The sequence below is a fragment of the Phocoena sinus genome, chromosome 16 (genome assembly GCF_008692025.1).
Source record: "Phocoena sinus isolate mPhoSin1 chromosome 16, mPhoSin1.pri, whole genome shotgun sequence".
Classification (NCBI taxonomy): Eukaryota; Metazoa; Chordata; class Mammalia; order Artiodactyla; family Phocoenidae; genus Phocoena; species Phocoena sinus.
The window spans coordinates 77,280,075-77,306,010 of record NC_045778.1 but is presented as its reverse complement, the minus strand read 5'-3'; positions in this window follow the sequence as shown (position 1 = coordinate 77,306,010).

Sequence of the window (25,936 nt, the reverse complement as noted above, 5' to 3'; positions counted from 1 at the left end):
ATCAGATCACTGGGAAAATGGAAAAGGCACGGCCGAGCGGGGCCCCTGGTGCACTGGGTCCTTTCTGTGGGCTCCATCCTGTGCCATCCGGGAGGGCCCCCAGGAAATTTCATTTGTCTGAGGAAACACAAGCATACACTGGCCTTGGGTCAGGGACTTGGATTGAATTTGACATCTGCTACTGACTCACTTGGTTTTTGTAGGTAAACCCTGTCGTCCTCAGGACCTTGGTTCCCTCAACTATAAAATGGAAGTTCGTTTCCACTGATGTTTTCCCAAATTGTGTTCTGCAGAACTGTAGTTCTAAGAGGTGTTAAATAATAAAACAAAACAAAAGGAAAAAACAAAAGGACCTAGTGGACCACACCTTTCCCCTGGGCAATGGTTCTCAATCTGGCTGATTTTTTCCCCAGGGGACATTTGGCAATGTCTGGAGACATTTTTTTGTTTGTCATAAATGGGAGGTGGTGGGGTTTGCTGCTGGCATCTAGTAGGTGGAAGCCAGGGATGCTGCTAACATCCTACATGCCCAGGTCAGCCCCCTCAACAAAGATTTATCCAGTCCTTCTTAAAAAACAAAATGCAACTGAGTACGTTTTAAAGATCTTATTGGCTTTATTCAACAGTTCATGAATCAGGCAGGGTCCCATCAAGTAAACAGAAAGGAGCTCCGAAGCGCTGTATAAAATGAAAGATCCTTATAGGCAGAAAGGGGCAGGACAAGGAAGTTACTAGCAAAGAGAGGTTCGTTCGTGGCAAAGTCACCTTCCTTTATGGGATGACAGGTCCACCAAGCAGATTACCTCACTACTACGCCAACCAGGTAATTCCAGACTGACTGGTCTAAAATTTCACTCCTGGGAGAGGCTGAAACTGTGATTAAGTTTGACATTAAGTCTTGGTTTGGTGATGTGGGCTTAGCACAAGTGACTCCATTTTGGGCCTGTTGTTTCTTTTTCTAATGCCCCAAATGTCAATAGTGCTGAGGTTGAGAAATGCTGCCCTAGGATGGCAGAACCTACTTGAATATGAAACTCTATGTGCCATAAAGAGATCTTTTAAACTTTTAAGCCAGAATTCCATACATGTACATGCAGGCAGAATCTCTTTTGTCTTCCTACCGAGCAATAGGGTTAACGTACCTTAGAACTCACTCCGGGAAACACAGAGCTAAATGTTAACTAAGGTTTCCTTCTACTCTGACCAGCTCGGATGCTATACCCAATGAACAGACCTTTCCAGAATGCTGCTTCTTACTACCGGGAAGAAGTGTGGTACATCAGTCAGACGAAGTGTTCAGGAATTGCCAGGAGAGTTGAATCAAAAAAGCTGGTCTCAGTGTAGGTTCACTGAAGCAGAGCCTGACATAGAGATGCTTGAGTGCTTTATTGGAAAAGAGCTCGCGGGAGAAGAGTGAGGGAAGCGGCTGGGACAGGGCCCAGAGCTAAGCAAGGATGTGGTCTCTGCTGGAGACTTGCTTCTGCATGAACCTGCAGCGGGGAGCTTTGAGGCAGGAGCTGTATCTCAGTGTTGGGACTGACCTTGAGGTAGGACGTGAGTCTATTGTTCACTCCGAGGAGTCTGTCCAACATTGGCCTTGGTCGAGGGGAGGGCGTAGCCTCCCAGGCAGGGATCGGTTCTCCGGAGAAGGAGGTGGCTGTCAGGTGTTATCACAGACCCTTCCGGGCGCAGGCTGCACGGGCAGATGGGGGGACCGGAAGGAAGCACCAATAGCACCGACTACCATGTCGCAGAGCATACGAGGGCTCAGGACTCTCACCGCAGGGAACCCTCCAGCCTGGAGGAAAAGCATGGTCTGCGATTGACTGACTGGTGGAATCGGGGAGGGATTCGGGGGTTAACCTCATTGCCATGTCACTGGGTCAAAATTCCCCTTCGAGTATCACTCACAGTGATAAGGGGTGTGTGCAGTGGTGTGTTCCCCTCTTATTCCAGCAAATATTTGGGCTTTAACTTTTATTCTTCCCCAGCTTTCTGGGATCCTATTGCAGCTGTAAACCGTGGGAGCCCAGGGGAGTAAAATGGCTGGTGAGGAAAACTACAGAGGAACACCAGCCACTGGCCAATCAGACACTCGATGAGCCCCTGCATAGGCCAGGCCCCAAGGGAGGGGCGGTTTCAGAGGAGGAATCTAGTGTTCCGAGAGGTCCAAGCTCAGCTGCCAGCCGCCAGGAATCAGGACTTGGGGCTTTCTCTTTGCACTCTTCCGCACGTGGACCACGTGCCTTCTTCGAAGTGGCAGGGGTGGGGCTACTGATGATTAAACAAGGGTGAAATATGCAAGATGCAATTACTTAATTAGCCTCATATTTGAAAACATGTGGCTTCAAACTGGATGCCAATGGAACATTCTGGCCCACATTCCCTGTTCTTCCAAGATCTGAACCCGTGCCATCTTGTGTCATTTCATGGGTGTTAGTGGCTGCTGCCGTCCCAGCAGATTTGCATCCACAGGAAGGAGAAGGCTCTTCAGGGTCAGACTGAGAGGCAGGCTCCCCTCGTGGGAGTCAAAGAGTCTGCAGCCATGGAATTTCCAATAGCGGCATTAGATCCCTTCATATGGATTTACTGTAATTTTCATGAGCAGTAATTTACTGCTGGACCTATGGGGCAATTTTTTGCAGAATTTTCAGTATTTTAAGTATCAACACAATGAATATCTTTGTATATTCAGCTCTGCCTACATCTCGACTAAATCCCTTGAGGTAAAGTCTTAAAATAATTACTGGCTCAAGTTTACATACATGTTAAAGGCTGCCAGATTGCCCCTCAGAAAGACTGTGCAGATTTATACAGCCCATGTCAGTGTACGGAGGGTCCATTTCTCTGCTTCCTCACCTGGACTAGACAGCATCTTGGTCAACCTACTAAAAGAAATAACATCCCAGTGTTTTAATTTGCTTTTATTGTTTACTGCTGAGGCTGAACTTTTTCCCCTGCTTTTTGACCACTTGTACCTCTTCTTTTGTAAATTGCCAACTCAGAACTGTGCCCGCTTTTCTCCTGGCCGTCCATCTCGTGAGCACTTCTGTGTATTAAGGCTCTCAGCCCTTTGTGATGAAGGTCATGCCTACTTTTCCCAGTTTGTTGTTTGCCTTGTTTGCTTTCTGTGGGAATCCAACTTTGAAACCTTGACCCTCCGGGTAGAGATGGTTCCCCGGGAAGCAGCGACTATTGAACTTTTGGGGTAAGAGATTATCTCCCACTCATTTAAAAAAAAAAAAAAGAAAGCTCGGCTGGAACCATAGAGGTCAGTGGGGAAGAAGTTCAAGGGGTCAGAGCGTATCCTGTTCCTCATTTCACAAATCACGCCGCTAATTGCCCAATTTGGAGTGATTTGGTGGTAACTTCTGAGCAGGATGTGCATTGCTTCACACACAAGGACAGCTGAGGATGTTTCCATTTTGTTGGGTGGTGTGTCAGGAAGTCCCACGGTCCCACGGTGGCCTCTGGGGCCCAGTGTCAAAAGCCCTGGTCTCGGAGCAGGACAGACCTGGCTTAGCTCTGTGTGGCTGTGAGGGGTCATTGATCTCCTCTGAATTTTCTGTACCTAAAAGACAGGCTCTAACACTTAGCCTGCAGTGTTGTTGGGACAATTCAATGATTGGCCAGTGTGAAAATGGCCCTGCTTGTGGGTGGTGATCTGAAGCTTTGAAAGAACTCTCCTTTAACCCCTCAGAGTTATGAAATGCAGTATGAAAAATATTTATTTATGCCTTTACTCTGTGGGCAGTGATTCAATTTCCTCTCCCCATTTATAAAATAGAATTGTTTTTCACAGGGTTGTATGGACGGAGGCACCACATCCCCTGGGCTGTTTGGGTTCTCTCCCAACAGAATTCTGTGTCACATGCTTTGCAAGAATCCCTGCTGGCTGCAAAGTGGCAGGAAAGCGGCTGCCTTGTCCTTTCAGGCTGCTGTAACACAGTAACACCGACTGGGGGGCTTATAAACAACAGAAATTTGTTGCTCACAGTTCTGGAGGCTGGAAGTCCAAGATCAGGGTGCCAGCATGGTCGGGTGAAGGCCCTTTTCCTAGTCCATAGCTGTGCCTTTTCGCTGTGTTCTCCCTCACACGGTGGAATGGGCAAGGGAACAGTGGGGTCTCTTTTATTAGGGCCCTAATCCCATCATGAGGGTGCCAACCTTTCCCAAGTCCACCTACTTAGATCATCACTTTTGGGGGTTAGAATTTCTACATATGAATTTGGGGGCACACAAACATTCAGCCCATAGCAAGGACCCTCCAAATCCCCACTTTGCAATCTCACTTCCTATAGGAAAGGGCTAATCCAGTGTGGGGGGGTGGGAGGGGGTCTTTGTTACAAGTAACCATGGCCTTGTGATAACAGTAATGGCTGAATAATGCTGGGCGCCCTCTGGGTGCCAAGCTTTGTGTTTAGCACTTCAGAGGCAAAGTCTCTACACGTATGTGACTGTCACCAGAGAGGCCACACCCAGCTCTACCTCTGAAGGACGTCCGGGCCAGGACTCAGATACCCACACAGAGACACGAGTGTACAGGCACACACACACACACACACACACACATGCTCGCACACATATACACACACACACTCACACACATATACACACACTCACACAGACACAGACACGCATACACAACATACACAACACACATATACACACAGACAAGCATACACACACGCACACACACAGACACATGCATACACAACACACACACACAGACACACTCACAGACACACACACAACACTCACACCACACACATATACACACTCACACAGACACACACATACACCACACAGACACACACACACACACACTCTCACACAGGTGGACACACATATACGCATACTACACAGACACACCCTCACACACACGCACCCACACAGTGGCATCAGGCACGACCCCGAGTGCTGGGCTGGCTCCTGGCCATCACACGTGAAGAAGGACAGACACAGGCTGAGGCCTGCTCGGAACTGGGTGGGCAGGTGGAGAATGATGCTTTGGTCAAGTACAGACGGAGCTCCTCTGCTGGGCCGGGCGCTGGGATGACGTGGTGAGGGGCAGACCTGGAGGTCACGTCCTCCCAGGGAGGGGGTCTGAGAGGGTAACGAGCTGGGGTATCTGTGGCTGAAGGGGTGTGCGGGGCCACGGGCAGGAGTCAGCTCCCGTCACAGGCTGTGTCAGCAGCCAGGTGACAGGGTGGCTGGTGGGGCTTCAACACCTGGGAGGGGCGATTGGATGAGACGCTCTGCAGGGTCCTGCTCATCTACGACTCAAAGCTGCAGGTCCATCCACCTCATTACAAGTAGCTCAATTTTGTTTCTTTTTATGGCTGAGTAATATTCCATTGTATATATGTGCCACATCTTCTTTATCCGTTATCCGATGAAGCAGCCGCATAGCACAGGGAGATCAGCTCGGTGCTTTGTGACCACCTAGAGGGGTGGAATAGGGAGGGTGGAAGGGAGGGAGACGCAAGAGGGAAGAGATATGGGAACATATGTGTATGTATATGTATAACTGATTCACTTTGTCATAAAGCAGAAACTAACACTACACACCACTGCAAAGCAATTATATTCCAATAAAGATGTAAAAATAAAAAACTGCAGGTCTAGGTTTCACGCTTGGTGGTTCTCACAGAAAAGCGAGCAGGGAGAGGAAGTAACAAGGGTTTCTTCAACCCCTCCACCCCCAGCCCTCCGTGCTCTTCAGGGGGCCTTATTAGAGCACATCAATGGCAGGGCTAAAGAGGGGTCCAGGGACTTCCCTGGCGGTCCAGTGGGTAAGACTCCGTGCTCCCAGAGTTGCATCCCTGGTCGGGGAGCTAGATCCTGTACGTATGCTGCAACTAAAGATCCCACATGCCACAATGAAGATCTCCCAACTAAGACCTGGTGCAGCCAAAATAAATAAATATATAATAAATAAATAAATATTTTAAAAAAAAGAGTGGTCCAGCAGCCCAGTGACCATTGCCTTGGCTCCCCACGAAAAGACAACCTGCTTCAGCAGGTGAGCATTCCAAGTTGAGAGGCCCAAGGGAGCAGAGCGGGGCAGCAGACTGAGGACCGAGAGGCAGGGGGCCTGGGTCCAGCCCTCTGCTCCGCAACTTATTTGCTGTGTACCTTTAGGCAAGTCACTTACCCTCTCTGGGCCTCTACTGTAATTTGAGGGAGTTGCACTGGTTGGTTTTACAGTCACTCCGGCCCCAAAGGGCTACAAATAACCCTGAGCCCACGACAGGCCCCCACAAAGGGCGGGTGGGTGAGCTGACCTGCCTTGCTGTGGCTGCCGGGCTGAGATCAAACATCCAAGCAGAAGTGTTTTTGGAGTAATGCTATTTATTTCCTTCTGGGTTTCAGAACAAAACCTCAGAAGCAGAAACCACTTACTTTCCAGCCCCCAGAGGTTTCTTTCCAAGGATGGTATGTGTCTTTCTTTCCAAAGACGGCTGCATCAGAGCTGAGATTTTTCTTTAAACTCTCCTCTGTAAACTTCCACACTGGACACTCCCTTTCCTGCAAAACTCGGACGGTAGCTTTAAATAGATAACCTCAGGGCCTCAGATTTCAGCGGAGGCAAAATCCGCAAACAGCCAAAAACCAAATGGGAAAATTAAGAGTTTCAGAAACTGATAAATTAAAACTTAAAACAAGCGCGCAGCATGCTTTATGAGACTACTCAGTGGTACTAAGTGGTCCCAACCCTCCCAATCCTTAGATTAAATCGATGCTGGTAATAATACGCCAGGCAGTCGGCATGAACTTTGAACCATTTCTACAAGGTCTGTGGTAAAGGTTGACACCCAATGCCTCAACCAGTCCCCCACCCCTACCCCAGGTGATCCAAGCAGGGCTGGCTTCATGGGTGGGCACAGCATCTTTTGCTTAGAAGGGTCTCATGCTTGGCTTCATGTCTAGCTGCCACGATCTTAAAAGCCTTAATCTTTGAACAAGGGGCTCTGTGTTTTCATTTTGCACTGGGCCCTGTAAACTATGCAGCCTCTCTGAACCCAAGCACACTTTTCCTAGACAATCACTGAACTGATGGCAGTGTGCTAGTACCTGGTCTAAAGCTATTTAACTTTCAGAAGAACTAAGTGTTCAACTTTGGTTTTATTAGCGCATGACTTAGCCTACTCACCTGTCCAGAATCAGTGTCAAGCACAAAAGAAAGATGGGTTTTTTTGGCTCAGAAATAAAACCAGGTCTGTTTCATATATAACTGTTCTCATATGTAATTCCAAATACAATTGCCTAAACTTACATAAATTTGGTAGGGTACCTGCAAAGACCATATGGAATTGCTAACTTTCCAACCCTTGAATTAGATGGTCTAGATCAGGGGTGAGCTATGTCCCTGGGCCAAATCTGGCTTGCCACCTGCTTTTGTAAATAGTGTTTTATTGAAACACAGACGTCCCATTCATTTACCTATTGTCTAGTGCTGCTTTCAGGCTACAGTGGCAGAGCTGAGTAGTTACAAGAGACTAGAGGACCAATAAAGCCTACAATATTTACCATCTGGCCCTTTACAGAAAAAGTTTGCCAACCCTGGTCTAGCTATTAGAACTTCTAAATTTCTAGAATACACTAGTGAACCTCTGAAAACATAGCTCTTAAGAATAATGTTGTACCCTTGGGATAGGGAATGATTACTTAGACATAAACCATAAGTGAAAAAGATTTATTTACAAATTATGATTACATTAAAATAAAAACTTTTGCATGGCAAAAGCCACCAATAACAAGGTTAAGACAAGCAGCTGTATGGGAGAAAATGTTTTTAAAATACTAAACAGAATGCAATTCAAATTATATGAAGAAATCCTGAAAATCCAAGAAAAGTGGAAAAACAGCAGGCAAAGGGTAGGTACAGAAAATTCACAGAAGAAATACCAAAGGCCAAAAGTATATTAAAAGACACCCTCGTTTAATAATTGTGAATATGCAAATTAAATAAGATGCTGTTTTTCATCCATCAGATGGGCAAAAATGTTAAAGTCAGATAGCTTCACATAAGCAAGGATGTGAGAAAATAGTGAGCATACACTGTACTGGTGGACGAATAAATTGGTACAACTGGTTTGGAAAGCTATCTGGCAGTGTCTAGAAAACTCTGCTCGTATCCTATGCACCCAGCAATCCTCTTCTGGATACATAAACCCTAGAAAAACTTTCAAAGAAAGGAATCATGTGTGAGGATGTTCACTGCAGCATTGTTTACAATGGGGGAAAAATGAACCAAGAGGAACATCTATGGAAAATGGACAAATTCAGCTACTATGTTTCCTCTCTTTGGCATTTCTAAGCCAAAGAGGCACTATGTGGCATAATGCAGCCATTCCCCTGAGCATCCTTGCCTCTCTGTGGCTTCTTAACTAGAGCTGTGCGACGGCTCATCTTGGACCTGGATCTGTGGACAAATGCTCTCCAGCTCTGCACACATGGATGACGCAGAGGACCCTTTCACTAAGTGGCCAGAGTGGTCTGTCACTCTGTGCGGATGGTGGAGACGTACAGCACCCTCACCAGGCTCCGTGGTGAATTTGGCCCTACACTGTCAGAACAGTGCAGTGGGATGGAAATGCACCGATTTTGTGGCCCACGCCTCCAGCTTGCATTCCTGTCCCATCACTTACTGCCCGCATGGCCCTGAGCCCTAGAGTGTAACTGCCCCAAGGTTTTCCCCCTTTTCTCTAAGATGATGTATGTCCTGGTGATTAACTGAGATGGCATCTGAAAATACCCAGGACAGGGCCTGGCAACCTGATGGCCCACCTAAGGCGGGCCCAGTGTGTCCTTCACAAGGTCCAAGAACTACTGGAGACCTCTGAGTTGAGCAAAGCAGGATAATGAATCTCTGTCCAAGTTGGACCTGGGGCCTCTGCCTTTTGCTGCATTTCAAGGTTATAGAAGCTAAATTCTCAAAGCTCTCCTGTTGAACAACTCTCTGTTGGTCTTTCTTTCTGTTTTTAAACTTCAGAACAGAAGTAACCTTAAAACTGCATTTCTACAACTGCCTTTGCAAGAGTTGGGTTCTCATTGTTGGTTTTGAGTGGCTCCAGACATCTCTCTACACTCAGCGAAAATCTAGGTTGGAGTCTGAAAAGGGGAAGATTCACAAAAGAGGCTGGTGGTGTATCTATGTGTGAGTGGTGTTTCTAAAGGGACATAAGACTCTCCTGATGGGTGTTACGTCTGCAGAGGGCGACTGGGGATCTGGGGTGAGAGGGAGCCTCACTTTTCTGGTAAATGTTTTCATACTGTGAAGTCACCCTCCCCCACTTATAAGAGTTTATTATTATTATTATTGTTTTATTTAACATGCTTAACAAAAGAAAAGGACTTCAGGTCAAGGTGGCACAGTAAGATTTTGTTTCAAATATCCTGAAGGCTTTACTTCTGCTGCAACAGCAGAGACTATTGTAAGAAATCAAAAAATACATCCAGGCTCAAAACTAAGGTAAATCTCTGCAAAGACCAAAGGAGAACAGAAATACAAACCAGTGACTGCACAGGCTTGCTGGGTCTGGAAGTTTGGAGTTTAGATGGAAAGTGATCCATGTGAGAAGGGGGACTGCTCACACCCAGGTGGAGATAGGCCTCCGGGCACCTGTGAAGGAAGCTGATACCAGCACATGGTGACCTCCCCCTGGGGCCAAGGCGTGTGGAAAGCTGGGGGAGCAGGCCAGAGAGAGCACGAAGGGTCAGTCTATGACCAAGGCCTGAACCAAGGCCTCCGTGGTGCTGTGACTGGATCTGTGATGACCCTGAGGCATCATATGGGGTGGGGACTCTTGACGTCCATCAGAAAATGTGATCCTACACTGGGAACCAGGAAGGCTGGAACCGGGAGCAACTTGGAACCCTGGACAGAGGAAAGAAGTGGAGACAGGAAACCACAGATAAATAAAAGAGAAAATGAGAAACCACTGAGTCAAAATGAGTGTGCAAAATAAAATTTAAAAAGTAAATAAATAAAATCTAGAAGTCATGAAGATATCTGATGTTAAGAATTGCAGTCAGTGATTTCAGTAGCCAGAGTATTAAATCATTACAAATGAAATAAATTTTACAGATAAGTCTGACAAAAACTTTAAAAGTAATATGCAAAAAATAAGCAAAAACAAAAGGCTAGTGAATATGTAAAAGCAACTATTAGAAACTGTAGAAATAAAAAAAATAGGGTCATCAAAAATTAAAAAAAGAAAAAAGCTCTAGGGTGAGAAATTGAGATTTGGAAGCTACCATAAGCAGACCTCAGAGATACTGAGGGTTTGTTTCCAGACCACCCCAATAGACAACAAGGCGAGTCACGTGAATTTTTTTGTTTCCCAATGCATATAAAACTTATGTTTATTCTATACTGTAGTCTATTAAGTGTGCAATAATATTATATCTTTAAAAATGTACATATTTTAATTAAAAAATACTTCATTGCTAAAAAATGCTAACCATCAAGAGTAAAAAGATAGAGATATGTTTGGAAATTTTAAAATGGTCTGCTGAATAACACATGCATTACAGAGGAAATCACCATGAAGTGACAAAATATTTAGAACTGAACAAGAATAAAAGAACAATATATCACAATTTGCGGGGTGTAGCAAAAACAGCACCCAGAGGGAAAGTTATAGCCTTAGCTATAAATGAATTCAGTGTTCAAGTCAAGTATCTAGAAAAAGTAGACCTAAAAATATAAAAGGAGAAGAAAATGATACATGTAAGAGCAGAAATTCAAAAAGCAGAAAACAAAAGAATCAATTATTATATTTGAGAAATACATGAGCAGAGTTCTGGACTATATTATGCTTTTTTATTGGCATAAATAATTTCATCAGCAAATGTGTCACAAGCACAACTACCTAGTGATTGTGCAGTTATTTGTTTAATATCTGTTTTCCCTATTACACTATATATTCTATGCTTGTTTTGTCCACCATTTTAAATCCCACCATCCAGCCCTTGATAGACATTCATTAAATATTTGCAAATTGAATGAGTGGATGGAATCCCAGCTCTGCCACTGACGGCGTGCCTTTGAGCAAGTGACTTCCTCTCCTTCCTCATCTATTAAATGGGGGAACAAAGCCCCCTCACGGGGTTGATGTAAGAAACAAATGATGTACTTGAGGGTTTTGCACAGTTCCTGGCACAGAGTGAAAAGTCAATATATGGAGAGAAGTATAATTAGAGTCATGGAATTTGCTCAGACCTAGGAGTATAACCGGCCTGCCCAGCAGACCCCACCTCCATCGCGTCCCCCCAGCTCTCTGAAGGGCAGCACTTCGGTCTGCTGGAGAGCATCAAAGAGGCAGGCTTGAGTGGAAAGGGGCAATTGGGCAACAGGGAGTTATGAGAGGTGTCAACCAGATGACCAGAGCCGGTGACAAGCCTGGACAATGACAAGGAAGCCAATGCAGCCATCCCTGCTCTGCCCACTCTATATTCCTTTGGTAGGAATTCTCTTCCCCCGGTCTTTGCATGGCTCCCTCCTTTCAGCATATGGGTCTTGACTCAATGTTGCCTCCTGTTCCAGCCATTGGCCTGTTTGCCCTAACATCCACCTCCTTTTTTCCCTGCCCGGCTATGTATCATAGACCCCTGGGGAAAAATACATTTTCTAGGCTTGCTTGCCATTGGCTTCTGGTTACGTCCAGCCATTGGCTTCTGGTTACGTCCAGCCATTGGCTTCTGGTTACGTCCAGCCATTGGCAGGTGCTGGCAGCAGATTGGAGGGCAGGAGGCTATAAATTTCCCTCTGAGTGCTGTTTTTGCTACACCCCGCAAATTGTGATATATTGTTCTTTTATTCTTGTTCAGTTCTAAATACCCTGAGAAGCCAGGGTATTTCTAGTCCCCACTCTCCCTCTGCTTCAGGGGCCATCTCCTTTCCCGCAGTTGCTCCATCTTGCTGCAGCCCCGATTCTACTGGAAGCCCTTCCCTCTGTGGTGCCTCCTCCTGGGCTCTGGGACACCCTCCTTCCCCTTTGTCTCTCCTCTGGGGTTGGTAGCAGCTGCCTGTTGCTGGTAATCTCCGGGGAGACTCGCTGTCCTCTGTTCGTTCTGCCCTTCCTGCACCTTTGTAACTAGTTCTCGATATTAAAATCCTCCTGTTGAACTACAGGGTGTGGGATTTGCTTTCTCCATGGGCTTGATGTTAAATATCTGGGATTCTGTGACTTTGCTTTGCAATTACTATAATATTATAATTGAGTCGATCTGGAAATAACTCAAAATTTCAAATTTCCTTGTCCAGAGTTGTCAGCCCAGTTAATAAAAGCCAGAAATCACTAATTCCTTGGAGTGTTTTGTTCTGCTGGAAGGTCATTTGTGCTGGGAAGCCACTGCTGTCTGTTAAGTGCTCAAGTGTGTGCACTCATTAGGAAGAAATGGAACAGAGAGGCCATCACTCAGAATCAGCAATGACCTGACAACCTGGGCAGCTCACACCGACCATTCCAAATACCAATCAACATGTAATTACAGCGTCAGAGGCCAGCAGGGCTCAGTCAAGCTCACTGGAACCTGCCACTCTAAGCTGTCTCCTGTAACACATGGGGAGGCTGGAGCCTTTGTGTTTTGAACTTTAACACAGCCGCGTACTGAGCAGTCACTTCCACGTGGGCACACCAGGAGCATTAGAAATCTTTTGAAATGTGCATTGGAAACTTAGAATTTAGACAGCTTCTCTCTCCCCGTTGCCACTGCCTCTAGCCCAGAGTCCCCCTCGCTTCTGGTCTAGACCATTCACCAGCTTCCGACCAGGTCCCCTGCTGCCAGAATGCCCCCCTCCTCTACTCCATCCCCTTCCAATGCATCCTCCACGCTGCCATGAGAATGGCATTTCCAAAATGCTCAGAGGACTGAATCACTCACCCGCTTAATACCCTTAGATAATTCCCTGTAGCTTTCAGGATAATTTCCTGCCTCCCTTAGCCTGGCTCTCATGATTACCGCGTGGTCTGTCCTTCCCGCAGCATCTGCAGACTTGACTCTAAACATCCCCTCTCCACGTGCGCTTTAAACACCACGTTTCTCATGGTTTCCCCACTCTATCTGCTCCACTACCCCTCAGCATCTTGGTTCATGCTCTACTTTCCTCCTAGAATACCCTTCCTTCCTTCTTCATCTGATGCTCGTACCTTTTCCCCTTAATTTTAAAATAAAACATCTGTGTCCAAGGGTTATAAAGAATATCCTACCAAGCTTAAGAAATGAAGTAAATCAACACAGTCAAGGCCCTCTGCACCCCTTCCTAACCCTAGCTCTCTTCCTCTCTTCTCCCAGGTAACCACCAATCCGAATTCACTGTTTCATCATTTCTATAAAGATCTTTATACGTTTACCATGAATGTATGCACGCATCCCTAAGTAATACGCATCGTTGCTTAGAACGTTTTAAAGCTTCATGTAGATGTCATTCTCTCTGTGTTCTCCTATAGCTTGCAATTTGTGCCCAATATCATGTTTTTGAGAGGTTTCATGCTGATGCATGTAGCCTTAGTTCATTCATTTTCAGTACTGTACAATATTCTAGCACGTGCATGCACACACGTGTGTTCACCTCCGTTCGTTTGTTGAAGGACATTTAGGTTTCTTTCTTTTTTGTTTGTTATTACAAACCTTATTGCCATGAACAGTGTAAACACATCTGCTTGGGCACATGGGCAAGAGCTCTTGAAGGACCTCCTACAGATGTGGAATTACAAATCACAGGGCAAACACATTTTCAGCTTTCTTAGGTATTGCCAAATAATTTGCTAAATTATTGAGGCAGTTTATACGCTCACCAGTGGTATATAAAGAAAATTCCCTCTAGTCTACAAGGTTGCCTGAACTTTCTAATGACACATTTGAAAGATTTTGACAAGTGGGTATGAAATGAAATCTCATTGTGGTTTTTTTTTCTTCTTTTAATAAATTTATTTATTTTATTTATTTATTTTTGGCTGTGTTGGGTCCCCGCTACTGTGCGTGGGCTTTCCCTAGTTGCAGCGAGCGGGGGCCACTCTGTTGCGGTGTGCGGGCTTCTCATTGCGGTGGTTTCTCCTGTTGCAGAGCACGGGCCCCAGGCGTGTGAGCTCAGCAGTTGTGGCTCACGGACTCCAGAGCACAGGCTCAGCAGTTGTGGCGCACGGGCCTAGTTGCTCCGCGGCACGTGGGATCCTCCCAGACCAGGGCTCGAACCCGTGTCCCCTGCACTGGCAGGCGGACTCTTAACCACTGCGCCACCAGGGAAGCCCTCATTGTGGTTTTGATTTGGCATTCCCTGATTGTAAGTGGATTGTTACGTTCCCCCTTCTGTGAAATGCCCGTTGGTAACTTCTGTTCATGTTTCATTTTTTTCCTCTAATAGTTTTTTCTTTAATGTTTTGAGGAATTTAAAAAATACATTCTGGATAATAATCTTTTTTTGGGTATAGATAGCAAATATCTTTTCCCTGTTTGTGGTTTGCATTTTTCTGTTTATGGTATCTTAACAGAAGTTTTAACAGAAACTTAACAGAAGTTAATAGAAGTTTAACAGAAGTTTTTTTTTTAATTTAGTCAACTTCTATTTTTCCTTTTATTATTTATGTTTGTTTCCATATAATCTGAGGCAGGGATCCATTTTTTTCCATAATCAATTTTCCCAGCACCATTTATCCAAGTCAATCCTTTACTCTTATAGTCAAATTTTTCTGTTGAATAAAAGCAGTGATCATAGACTTGTCTCATTCATCATTTTAAAAGGAATGTTTTTAAATGCTTTACTGTCAAATGGGATGTTTATATAGATTTTAAAATGTATTCTATCAGGTTAAAGTAAATTACTGTCTTTTTCTAGATTGCTAAGAATTTTTGTCATGAATGAGTGTTAAATTTGATCTAATGTCTTTTTCTGTTCTCAATGAGATTACGATATAATTTTTCTTTAATCCCTTAATATAGTGAAATTTCCTATATTGCAATAATTTGCTAATAAATTATCTTTACATTCCTAGGATAAACCCAACTTGATGATCGCACATTATTATTTTACAGACTTTGATAGATTTGGATTGTTAATATCCTGTTAGGACTTTTGCCTGTAAACTTGTGAGAAATGTTAGCTAGTGATTTCCCTTCTCATACTGCCGTTCCCTGGTTTTATTATCAAGGTTATTCTAGCTTCACAAACTGGTTTCTCCTTTTCTAATCTCTGGAAGAGTTTAAATAAGGTTAGAAGTTTGGTAGAATTCTCCTATAAAACCATCCGGACCTCGCAGTTTTTCAGTGAATACAATTTACTTAGTGGTCGTAGAACTGCTCAGGTTTTCTATTTCCTCTGGAGTCCATTTTGGTGAGTTAATTCATTAGGACTTAAGATTGATTTCACATGTCATATCCTGCAGGAAGCCTTCTGTGACCACCCCCTGCCCATATGGACTAAGTTACCCTCCGTTAACTCCCATATAGCAGTGACATTCATTCACTGAAAAAACATTTATTGAGTGTGTACTATAGGTACTGTTCTAGATGCAAGGAAACAATAGTAAACAAAACAGGCAAAAGCACCGTTCTTACAGAATATATATTCTCATAGGAGGAGGCAGGCAATAAACAAAATAAATGAATCAAATTATAAGATATACTGGAGGAAAAAACCAAAACAGCACAGAAACAGTCCCAGGAGTGCCAAGGCAGGAGGGGCCACAAGCTGGACACAGTGGTCAGAGATACCACTACACGTTCCTTCATTTAAGAAGTATTTATTGAGTAAATACTAGGTGCTGGATACTAGGATTAAAATGGACAACTGAATAGACAACGTTCTTGCTTTCGCGTTTATATTTTAGTGGGGAGACAAATAATAAATAAGTGAAAATCAAATAAGTAAAAATTATAGCTGTTGATGATAGGTGCTTTGATAGAGTGGGGAAGCCTGCATTGAATCAGGTGCTAAGGGAATAAAGACCTTTTGAAGGGGTGGTATTGAAGTTGGGGCTTGAAAAGTGAGGAGGAGACGGCTGAGCAGAGCATCACTTTGAAACAGTCAGTTCACCTCCTGTCTTTTCCTCTAGACGCTGACTCCTTGAAGGAAGATACCATGAATCACTCATTTGGGTATCCCTGACCCAGCATTGGGCCTGGCACATTGCAGACGCCCAACACACATGTGTTTAACTGTTAGGTACAGGAAATCAAGTGTAAGAGTTGAAAGACCTTTGGAAACTTACATTATTAGCTGGCTGGACGGACCGAAGTTTATAAAGCAAATAGCTGACCTCTATTCAAGTTGATGGGCTTCAGGTTGTGAGGGAGACCTCCCCTTGAAGGGTCATGATCTAGAAGGGGAGACAGACTAGGGTTTTTTTCTCTTTCAAAACAGAGTCCAGGCTCCCAGCAGCCTCAGCACAGAGAGGCTGGTGTGTGGAGTGGAAGCAGATCAGGTGTTGTGCCTCCAGTCAGTGGTGCACAGCCGGGGTGTGCCGCATCCCCTGGGATGGAAAGGTGGGCGCGGTGTGAGTGGCCTGGGTCCTCCTTGGTCCAGGGCCTTGGATATGGATTTGAGCAGTGACCAGACTCCACTGGCGGGTGAGCCCACGGGCCCATCTGCAGGGTTCCTTGCGGACGGCAGGACACAAGCCACGCCTGTTAAGGAGACAGCCCCTGCAGACATCACCCAGCATCCAAACCCTGCTTCCAACTGACTCAGAGTCTCTGGGGAGACTCCCCAGCCATCCAGCTGTTTAAATTGCAGAAGCCCTTGCTACCTTGTCTCAGGGAGTTTGATAGGACTAATGGGATGATTTGCACACTGAGAAGGAGAAAAATGTCCTCCCCTGAGATGTGTCATCAAAACAGTGACAGCCGGGCTTCCCTGGTGGCACAGTGGTTGAGAGTCCACCTGCCGATCCAGGGGACACGGGTTCGTGCTCCAGTCCGGGAAGATCCCACATGCCGCGGAGCAGCTGGGCCCGTGAGCCATGGCCGCTGAGCCTGCGCGTCCGGAGCCTGTGCTCCGCAACGGGAGAGGCCACAGCAGTGAGAGGCCCGTGTGCCGCAAAAAAACAAAAAAACCCAAAAACGAGTGACAGCATTTGGGATTACCTGGGCAGGTCCATGTTTCTTCGTTTCCTAGCAGTGTCCAAGTGACATTTGCTGCCGGTTTGCTTCACGCAGCCTCTTCAGATGGGTCAGAATGTGTTCGTGTGCTTGGGTGTCTGCATCGTTTGGCTGATGCTTTGGAGGAGTCTGATAAACAAGCTTTTAAAATATGCAACGGCAACGTCTTGTTCTAATATTTACCTACACCTTGTAAGTATGTGTTTCTAAGACTTAGAAACCTGTTAATTTCTTCCAGATAAGGTTCAGTAAGTGTGAGATATTGAAAATAGCTCCTCTGTCAAAACAAAAATTAAGACGGAATCTCCAGCTACTGCGAGCAAAGAAAGTAATTGACAATTTCGGACAGAAGTCAAATTACTACAGACGTATAGGATCAAGCAGGTACTTTCTCAAATACTCTAGTTACCAACTGTCGGTGCTCAGTCAAAACCCAACTTTGGGCACAGGCCCTGATGGCTACAGGAGCCATTCGGGGCCACAGGAATGCCCTGGGATGCTGGGATAAAAGCCGTGGTCAGCAGCGCCCATCTGTTTGGATCCTCTGGCAGGAGGGACCTTCACTGCCTACCTTCTGTGGGGGTCACTGTAGCCCTCCACGCCGGCTGTGGGGTGCCCCCCGGGGCTCTGGCCTCCCTGGGCTTGGCTGGTAAATCAGCAAGTGAACAGCAAGCAAGGTCATAACAAGAGGCAGTTTTCCTAAAAAATTACGAAAGAGAGCCCATGACTGCCCCTTTTCTTACTTTTTCTACGTTTTCTCCCTTCTACCTTGCAATCACCAACAACTGACCTCTTTAGGAGGCTTTAGCCACCTGCCTTTTTCTTCTGCCTAAATTTAGCCAGAGCTTTTGACTCCTTAAAGAGCTTTATAAAATAGGCTTCATAAGCGAAAGTCAAACACACAAAATTCTGTTCTTCTACGCAGAATCAGGGTTTTATCTTCACTCCCTCATGGGGCTCGGCACTGCTGGGCCAATGTCAAGTATCAAGTGTCGAGCTATCAAGCTACTTGATAGCTTTCAAATCAGTTCTTTTTTTTTTTTTAATGCTTTTTTATTGCGGTAAAAGTCACATAATATAAAACATCCTATTTTAACCATAGTTGACTGTACGGTTCAGTGGCACTAAGTACACACACATTGTTGTGCGACCCTCACCATCACCCATCTCCCGAATTTTTCACCTTCCTAAACTGAGACTCTGCTCCCATTAAATACTAACTCCCCATTTCCCCTCCCCACCCGCCCCCATCCCCCGGTCCCCTGGCATCTACCAACGGACTTTCTGACTCTATGAATTTGACTCTTCTAGGTACCTTGTATAAGTGGAATCAAACGGTATCAGATCAGTTCTCGTCTTTGATCTTCACTGCCCTTCAGCTGGCTGTCCTGGTTAGGGCTTGGCAGACAGAGTTACCCCACAGCGCTGATGGGGAAACCGAGGCCCGGAGAATTCGATTACGTGTCTAGCCCTGCATCCTCTTCTCCATCCTCACTGCCTTGAGATCAGACATCACCTTCTTGTCATTTTGCGTTTGGAATCCACAGGGATCCCATCTCTGGTCTCAGTGCGTCCAGCTTTATCTGTCCCAGTCTCTCTGTGGTCCGGGACAGCTGTGGGTGCTGCCCTCAAGGCCGCCGCCCCAGCACACGTGCCCTCCACAGTAGCAGATAGAACCCCGCGCTATAACCAGCACGGGGTGGGGGGGGGTGGGAGGGGGGAAAACAGGTGGCAGGGACTGGGTCTCAGTCACAGCTGGAGCCTCAGTGGCCAGAACTGGCTACACGTCGAGTAAGGGGCTCGGTGAATTGTATGACTTACGTGTAAGCAAATGCAAAAGAAAAATCTAAAAATGGAATTGAGGTTGTTAAGGTTCCCTGGCTGGTTGGAAGCAGAGCTGAGGGCAGAGGCCAGGCCCCGATTCCTGGTCCAGGACCCTTCCTGTCTCCTTGTGATTCTTCTTCAAGTTCTGCCATCTTGCTTTACTTTTCACGAAACAGTATTTGTCAAGTATGTGCTTTCTTTATTTTGCTTTTAAAGCCCAGGAGTAGAATAAAAATTTTTCTTGCAGCCATGAATTTACAAAAGGGCGTTAAAAAGTGATCGCAGGCAGACCTCGTTTTATTGTGCTTGTAGATATTGCGCTTTCTATAAACTGAAGGTTTGTGGCAACCCTGCGTCAGGCAAGTCTATCGGTGCCATTTTCCCAACGGCATTTGCTCACTTTGTGTCTCTGTGTCACATCTTTGTGATTCTTACAATATTTCAGACCCTCCACCAGCAGAAAGCTGAAGAATTTCTGAAGGTTCAGATGACGGTTGGCATTCTTTAGCAATCAAGTATTTTTAAATTAAGATGCATTCGTTGGTTTCTTTAGACATATTACTACTGCACACTTAATACACTACAGTATAGTGTAAACATAACTTCCGTATGCAGTAGGAAACCAAAAAAATTTACATCATATCTTTTTTGCAATATTTGTTTTATTGTGGTGGTCTCGAACCGAACAGGCAATGTCGAGGTCTGCCCGTACTGCTGAGATTATGAAGTTCTGGTTGAAGGGTAAGTGCCCGCCTTAGAACTTGACTTTCCCTGTGATGGGGCCTAGGAGATGCTGCCCAAGTGTGGGGGGAGGCAGTCTCTCCTCTCGCAGAAAGGATCCCACTTGGCTACCTGGAGGGTAAGGCACTCAGTGCCCACCTGCCCTTGCAGCCAGATCCTCCATGGGGCACCCGGTGCCCCGTGCCTGGGCCCTCACGACTCCGACAGTCTCGGCAGGCCTGCTGGGCTGCTGGCTGGGGGGGTCACCACTTTGTTCTCCCACCACCCCTGCCCCTGCCCAGATAACTGCAGGTACCACTGCCCCATCCTCTTTCTTACCAGCCTGGCTCCGTCCAGGCAATTCTTTTTTTTTTAAATAAATTTATTTATTTATTTTTGGCTGTGTTGGGTCTTCGTTGCTGCGCCCTGGTTCTCTCTAATTGTGGCGAGTGGGGGCTACTGTTCGTTGCTGTGTGCAGGATTGCAGTGGCTTCCCTTGTTGTGGAGTATGAGCTTCAGTAGTTGTGGCGCACGGGCTTAGTTGCTCCGCGGCATGTGGGATCTCCCCGGCCCAGGGCTCGAACCCGTGTCCCTGCATTGGCAGGCAGCTTCTTAACCACCGCGCCACGAGGGGAGCCCCGTCCAGGTAATTCTTATTGGAACAATGGTTTTGCTCTTTCTTCTGAGATGACAAATGGTGGGATTAGCCTGACTGGTGGTTTGGGAAGTTTACTAATGTTAAAAATATGTAAAAATATTCCAGCAAGTTTAAATGGTGCCATTACCTTCAAGACCAAGCCAGGGATGTAGTGGGCGTGCCATCAACATTTGTGCAGTGAATGAAAGGAAACGTCAACCCCTTGAACCACATGGGGCAGGAAAAATGATCACACGGCAGCTGAATTTCAAATTCTCGATTTTGGCTTGCTCTTGTTTTAAGAAAAATGCATGAGCTCATGTTAATGTCCAAGTTTGAGCTCGAGGCTAACTAGAAATATCGGTGACTCCGGAGAGATTTGGCAAAGTAACAGCAGAAAAAAGAAAGGAATGGCTTCTTCCCAAGGGTCTGCAGGGAAGTTCAAGGTGCTGAGTAAAATGCTACCAATGGTGTTATTTCAAGAGTTTTTCCTGATTTAATTTTTTGAGCTGCTATGCTTGCATCCTTATCTTCTCCTTCCTTTGCTCATGACTTCCAGGCTCCCATCTCTTCTCCTTATTTCCTATTTTAAGGGTTCATTTCAGTCCTCCAGGGACTAACAGCACAGAGAATTTCTGCCTGTGATCTGAAGCCCAGGGAGCACAGGGGGGCTGGGAGAGGCGTGAAGAGGTGTGAAAGGGAAACTGGGAAGCCAAAGAGGGGAAGGCGAAGATGGAGAGGTGCTTTCTCCCTGCTGGTCCCCTGCCCTCCTGACGCTGGTCCCCTGGGGCCCCCAGACAGCGGGGCAGCAGATGGGAGAGTGTAACTGGCCTGGCTTAGGATGTGCTGGCCACGGGCCCTGGGAAACTGCACACAGAGTCACACAGCCTTTCCCCACCCTAAGGTAACAGTATGCTCTGCATTCCGGGATGGCTGCCTCAGTTTCCCTGCTCAGCGCTCCTGGTTTTAGCCCTATCCTGGACCCTTCGCTGAGTTGCCACCGTCTTGGCTGGAGCCTGATCAATGTCTTGGCAACCCTTAGGTCTTCCCCACTGCCCGTGGCCAGCCCCGCCCTGGCCTGGCCTGCCTGACAGCAGAGTTGTTTTCCAAAGTCCCTTAAATGTCTCTCCGACCCCAGCAGGCTAGTCTAGGATTCTGAGGTCCCTGTGCATCTGAAACCCAGGGCTGTTGTGTGTGTGCCCGCGTGCGCAGGCATGTGTGCATGAAGCTGTCAAGCCCTCCTTTTCTCCATCCTTCTACTTCCAGGGAGGAAGCCCTCCAGAGCCCCCAGCTTCCGCCCCGGAAGTGAGGAGAGAGCGGCCACCTCTCTCAAATGTCCTGCAGGGAAAGGAGGTGCTCAGCACGGCGTGAGTCTGCTCACAGAGCTTGGCGGCTTTGGGGCAGGGGAAGGGGACAGCATCAGGAGAGCTTGAGCCCAGGTCCTGCCATTCCTGCGCATGCCTGGGACACCAGGCAGGGTCCCTAAGCTCTCTGGGTTCAGAGGGGACACCTGTAAACTGCAGCGGGGCTGACAACCTGCTTCTCAAGGCTGCTGGGAGGCCCAGGATGCTGCCGGCACTGGGTTAAGGTCTGTGTTCCAGGTCAAGCTCCCGGACAGTGAGGGTCAGCCCCGCTGCCCCTCTAGAACCCTTGGAATCAGGAAATCTAGTTACAAACAGGTCCTCCTTTGGAGAGCAAGAACCACTGTTTAAAAGCAGAGAGTAGAGGCTGAGAAATGGTGGCCTGGCACCCGAGGGAACGAAGGCAGGGCCCTCGAGTGCGGTCTGCTCCTTGGTGACGGCTGTCCCCTTAACTCCTCGTGCCCTGGCACAAAGGCCTGGACCCCAGCGGCACTGGCCTCTTTTTTTAATGATGAAAGGAACAGATGTGAGTGGACGGAAGTCCTTCGAGGAAACAGATACTAAAGGCCTGGGCGCTTCTGGAAACATCTCAAGAGGATTTGCAGGGGAAATCAAAGTTGCAGCAAGAATCACAATTGGAAACCCCTTTATTACATTAATTACCCCTCTTGGAAACCAGAGCAAGGCTTCCCAGGAAGCTTTTAACATCCTGCATTATGGCCGTGGGCGTCTCAGGGCTCCACGCGGAGAGTATGGGGCTCATCGATTATACATGGGCCGTGTTGGCGGGAGTCGGCTCTGCTGGGAGTGGTGGGGAGGGACCACGACCCGCTGGGAGAGGGAATGGAATGTGGCTCATCTCCAGGAGGCCATCCCGGCTGTGCCTCCCCTCGGGAGTGACTTGGGAGTGAAGAGAAAAATCGCTCAAGTGCCGAGGGTTAAAAGGGAAAATAATTGTTGGGAAATCTATGCAAAATATTAACGTGTGGAAGCAGAGGAGGAAGTGCCTGTGTTCTCACACGTGCTGGGCCCCACGGGTTGGATGTTTGGAAGGTTCGTGCTGGAAAACCCTTGGAGAGAGTCTAATCCATGCCCTCAATTTACCGATGACAATGCACAGAAGGGGATGTGACTGATCCAAGGTCACACAGCAGTGGGAGGGGGTGTGTGAGATGTGGTGAAACACAGGGGGTGCCCCAAGGGGCTGCTTGGGAAAAGTGGGGTGAGAGAAGTGCCCCTCTAGGTTTTGTGCCTTCACAAACCTGGGAGTTGAAGACCTGCTGCTCCCACCCAGCCAGACCTTTCAGGGCAGCCAGGACCCCAGGCCTTGTCTACTGCTCTCACCTCCTGGCCGTGGTGCTGAGGCTGGCCCTGCAGTGCCTTTCCTCCCGGCCCTTGTGGGGGCCAGTGTCCAGCCTGGCATCCAGGTGTCAGGGAGCCCCGGAGTGCCCCAAACTACTTCTGGCCAAAGTTGCTGCTAAATCCACAGACACCAGAGCCCTGCCAGGTGAGGGGACAGAATGGTGGCTACAGCCATCATTCCAGGGCTGGAGCAGCGGGGTAGGGTAGGGTGATGCTTGCCCCCAGGGAGGTGCCCTCTGTGGTCTGCTAATATACACTGTGCAGATTGGATACATCATTCAAAGGCTTAATGTTTATCTCTGCAGGCAGCTGTACCGCTGTATAGGTCTCCTGGGGTGAGGTTCAGGGGAAGGTGAGGCAGCCTGGCCCTGACTCACTTGCTCACTACCAGCTTGGTCACTTACCTGAGAGAAAGCTCTGATAGCCTGGCTGAGGACACAGAGTCCCTGGGGCCAGGGTGCCTCAGGCTTCACTGTCAGGGCCCCAGGGAAGGCTGGTAGGCTGGTGACAGGGCAGTGTGTGTGCTCCCTGGCAATCAAGAGGGGCCACCTGGCAGAACAGTAGGGCAAGAATGCTCTCAGCCTCCAGGTGGGTGGTCGCTGGGGTGCTTGCATGTCGCCTTTGTTGGGGTCCCAGGTCCAAGGGCTTGACGGCCAGGTGACCAGCTCCGGCAAGGGAAGGCTCAAATCCTTTAGAATGGGAGCAAAATGAAAATTTCTAAAAAATAGGACCTGTGGAAAGCAGCAGCAGAGGGGTTTTGTGCTTGCCTGGGTAGGGGCAAGAGTGAGGGTTAGGGGATTCTCTGAGAGGGGGGCCAACTTTGGTCTTTCCCAGGACTACTGAGCTATCACAGTGGGAAATGTAGAGCATGGTCTGGGTTCCGCCACTTGCCAGCTATTATGGACTGAATGTTTGTGTCCCTCCCAGTTCCTGTGCTGAAGCCTTATTCCCTGTGGTGATATTTGGAGATAGAGCCTTTGGGAGGTAATTAGGGTCAGATGACTTCATGAAGGTGGGGCCCCCACAATGGGATTAGTGCCCTTATAAGAAGGGACACCAGAGAGATGGCTCCCTCTCTGCCATGTGAGGACACAGAGAGATGGTGACCGTCTGCAGTTAGGAAGAGTTCTCACCAGAAACCAACCCTGTCAGCAGATGTTTAAGCTCCCTTGGGCGTGGTATTTTGTTATGGTAGCCTGAGCGGACTAATACACAAGCCATATGGTGACCTCTGTACCTCTCTGAATTGTACACAACATATTTTAGAGAGGAAGATACAGTGTGTGTTTATGTTTGGGTCTGCTCAGAACGCTATACCCCTTTCTTTGGGGGAAACTTCTCTCCAGTTGTGTGGCTCTGGGGGTACAGCTGAACAAATTCCATTCTTACAAGAATCGATGGCATCTGAAACTACTTGGCACAGTGCTGGCCGTAGAGAAGTCACTGGGTAAACACCCTCTCTCCACTGCTCCTTCCTGTCCACCACCACAAGGGGCCTGGGGCCGGGAGGCAGGGTTAGACCCTGTGCCCAGTAACACCAGGCCACGATGCCCAGCAAACATTGGGTGATGAAAAGTGGTGGAGAAGAGCTTTGAAGTCTGTTCTGGGCTTTGCATCCAATTCACCCTCCAAGGCTGCCTATGGGCCTCCCTCTGGTTCTTTATCCTTCACCAGAGAGGGAACAAGGAGGTCTCAGTCTCTTTCCAGAGGATCTAAACCCCTGATGGCTGGCATCTACTGCCATCCAGGGCACTTGCTGGCTATGCGTGTGAGTGATGGAGAGGCACCCTCAGGGACCTTGGCAGGAGGTCTAGGGCACATGCACTGCCTGATTAGCTCACTCTGAGGAAGAAGCTTTCTGTGAAAGCATGCAGCTCAGAGGCCAGAGGAAGACCAGGGCTCGGTAGCTAAAAGGCTGTACAACCAAACTCAAAATGAGAATAGATTTGGCATCTGGAAAGAATACCATATTAAGAGGTAATTTTTCTTCTGTTATAAATCCATTAAGAAATTAAAAATCTAGGCTGTGACTTTAAAATATGGAATGGAATTTTCTTCAGAGCCCTCGAAGGTAAGTCTTTTTCCCTTAGTAAATGCTGAGATCTAATGAATCCAAATGCCCTCACTAGCACAATGTTCCCAGAGGTGGCGGCTGCTCCTTAAGCATTCGCTGGCTTGCAGCCAGGATTGTATTTTCAGAAATGTTAACACAGAGTCTGGCAGTATTTGCCCTGGGCTGGACCTGGAGCTGTGTTCACGAGTGTTAGGAGACACCTACTAGGTGGCAGGACCCACTGGGTGCTGAGCCAGTGTGGAGGCGGGAAGGGCCAACTCTCAGGTGGTTGAGGTCTGCTCAGATCCCACAGCTAAGGGTTGATTTGGGAGACGGACATGAGACAAACAATGCACAAAGGTGCATGTCAACCAGGGCAAGTTAGAGTTCAACTAGGACTAGTTAGTTTTTAACCAGGGAAGTTAGTGTATAATCAGGTCTAGTCAATGTATAACCAGGTTAAGTCAGTGTTAGTAGGACTAGTTAGTATACTCCAAGGTCAAGTTAGTGTATAACCAAGACTAGTTAGCCTATCACCAGGGTAAGTTAATGGACTGCACGTAAGTGTTTTAATACTCCACCAACCCGGAAATCAGACTTTGAGCAAACGCGGGTCTAGAACAAACCTGAGGTCTGAGCTGGGCATGCAGATGGGAGGGAGGGAGGCTCTGAGGAGCCAGGCTCTTCACTCTGAGGCTCTTCCCTCTGCCCCTGGGCTTCCAGGGAGGCCCAGGTTGGAGCAGAAGTGCATGTGCCAGCCCGAGCGGGGCCGTTGGACGGCAGCCGGAGGACCAGAGAAAAGACCCCTGCAGAGGCACAAGAGATGATGCAGGCCTCTCTGTATGAACACATGCTCACGTGATAATCTTAAAT